The 2,623-nt window shown below is 65.1% G+C and overlaps 1 protein-coding gene across 1 annotated transcript in view; it reads left to right on the top strand.

Annotated features, from left to right (window-relative positions):
• The window catches only part of GATSL3 (GATS protein like 3), a 21,934-nt gene that overhangs the window by 9,948 nt on the left and 9,363 nt on the right, over positions 1–2,623 (top strand). The window lies entirely within an intron of this gene.

Raw genomic sequence — 2,623 nt, 5'->3', positions numbered from 1 at the left:
TCGTTATTTTTTAATTTTAAGGCTCCCCCTGGTGCGGGGCAGAGCCGGGTGCAGCATCGCTCCCTGCCTGCTGGGGACATGGGGACATGGTGGCTTTGGGGACCCGGTGGCCTTGTAGCAGTGGGACAGTGTCCTGTGGGAGGGGGGGAGCAGTCCCCACCGTGCCACCCCGCGGGCAGCACCATGCCATCCTCTGCCCCCAGGTTGGGGGGCTCAGGAGGAGGGCCAGGTGTCCCTGGGGACCTGCTGGTGGGGGGACGTAGGGGGGACATGCCAGCGAGCGGTGATGTGCCACCGCGGTGCTGGAGGTGACAGCCTGGGGCTGGAGGAACGTGTCCCCACGCCCCGTGTGTGTCCCCACGGGTTGTCCCCTTGGGTGGCAGGGGCGCGGGGGGCGGCTGTGATGCTCTGGGACACCCCTGCACCAGCCCCAGGGGGGGTGAAAGCATCCCCAGAGCTGGGGTTCCCACCCGGCACCCCAAAAATCTCCAAGGCAGAGATGGGGGAGAGATGGGGGAGCTGCGGTTCAGCCCCAACCCTGTGTCCGCTCTGGGGTGGCCCCACTCCCCTGCCTGGGCCATCGTGTATCGTGGGGGGATGACGGTGACCCCCCAACTCCTCCCAAGCTGTATTTTCACAGTTTTTAATAAGTCAATAAAAGTCCTATTATTTTTATTTCCACGTGGCCCTGGGGTGGGGGGAGGTGGCCCAAAGCCCGTCCCCGGGGTGGTGGCACTATATTTTGGGTGAAAAAAGGGGCAAAGGCCGCAGCCCCCAGCAAGTCACCGGCCCTGGGGAAACTGAGGCACGGGCCCCACTCCCCCATTTCTGCCCTCCCCCTGCCCCATGCTGGGCCAGCTCCCACAGCCTGCAGAAAACTGAGGCACGAAGGGCCGAACTTGACCGTGGGCCCGAGGATGCCCCTGCCCCACCGTCACCGTGTCCCCGCGTCCTTTCCCGTTGCTGGCGGCGTGGGGTGCGCGGGGTCGGGGCTGTCCCCTCCTGGGGTGCCTGGGGTTTCCTGTGACCCCCCCTTGGGGGCCGGGGCTGTGTGGCAGCGGCCGGGCGGGTGGGCCCCCCAGCCCCTGGGTGCCCCCGGGGGCTGCGCCTGGTCAACGAGCGAGGCGCGGCGGGAGCGCGAGCACGGCAGAAACCTCTTTGGGGTCTTTTCCCCCGGGGTGGGCAGCTCGGCGGGGCTCGGGCCGGTGGGCGAACAGAACTCTGCTTCCGTCCTGTCCCCAAAAACCATCCCCCACTCTCCCATGCACCAAGTGGGAGCGTGCCCGGGTCCTGGCCGTGTCTTCCCTGCGTCAGCTCCCAGACGTTTGCAAGCCGTCGGGTTCCTGCAACCTCCCGGGGCGCTTTCTTTCCTGTCTCGCTCTCTTGTCCCCGAGTCATGAGACGCTGGTGACGCGTGCCGAAGCGATGAAGAAATTGCAGCCGGCCCATGCGGTCACCGGCGCTATTTTTGTCCCCGCTGGGTATTGCACAGTCCTCCGCCACCCGCTTTCCTCCGGCGGGGCGGCCGCCACGGTGGCCTCCTCCCTGCCCGGCCCGGCAAGGACCTCGCGCGGAGCCCTGGGAGGTGACGGTGCCAGGGCTACCTGCGGCTGTGGGGATCTGAGGGTGGGTGCGCTCTGCCCGCGCGGTCCTGCTCGCCCGGGCAGGGCGCCCAGGGGTCCTGCCATGGCATCGTACACGCTTGGAGGGCCCACGGGGTCAGGGAGGGAGGGATGGAGGCATGGGTGGATGGACAGGTGGATGGACGGATTGATGGACGGATGGACAGATGGATGGATGAAGAGGTGGGCGGATGGATGGACAGATGGATGGATGGGTGGGCGGGCAGGTGGATGGATGGATGGATGGATGGATGGATGTGGATGGATGGATGGATGGATGGTTGGTTCATTGGATGGATGGATTGACGGACAGGTGGGTGGATAGGTGGACAGGTGGAGGGATGTATGGGTGGATGGATGGATGGACAGGTAGATGGCTAACAGCCTGTCTGGCTAGCCAGACGGACAAACTACTTCAGTCAAGCAGGTGTGGAGAGAAAAGGACGTTCTCCCGGCTCTTCCACCCCTCCAGGGCTGCCCTGGGCACAGCCCTGCCCGCCCCGGCCCCACCGAACCCAGCCCAACCACCACCTCTGCCGGGGGACGCCCCGAGGAGGAGGAGGAGGAGGTGGCAGCTGGTGGAGGAAGCAGCGCCGGCCCCACTCCAGCAGCAGGGAGCCCTGCAGGTCACAGGGTGGCTGGGGAGGGGAAATTTTGGGAAAAGAAAACATTTCTTCTTCTGGAAGTGAGTCACGGATGCGCTCTTCCACCCCAGAGGAGATGTTATTTCTGGGTTGTCCCACCGCGCCGCCACCGAACCCTCAGAACGTGCAAATTCGGCACAGGGCGGCTCCCTTCGCTCACACCGGCAACTGTTGATGGTCACCAAAATCAACCGGATTGCAACGCATCCCAAAAAGCTGATAAAATATATTCATTTTCATAGGGTGGAAAAAGCCCCTGTCGGTGCCAGGCTCCATCCACCGGGAAAGGGGAGCTGAGGGGTGCAAGGGGGTTTGCACCGGCTGCCGCCAGCAGCGCCGAGGCCACGCCGGACCCCC

Source organism: Aptenodytes forsteri, unplaced genomic scaffold (genome assembly GCF_000699145.1).
Source record: "Aptenodytes forsteri isolate BGI_AS27 unplaced genomic scaffold, ASM69914v1 Scaffold129, whole genome shotgun sequence".
NCBI lineage: Eukaryota > Metazoa > Chordata > Aves > Sphenisciformes > Spheniscidae > Aptenodytes > Aptenodytes forsteri.
The sequence above is the reverse complement of the archived record's forward strand: the minus strand, read 5'-3'. Positions and strand labels throughout refer to the sequence as shown.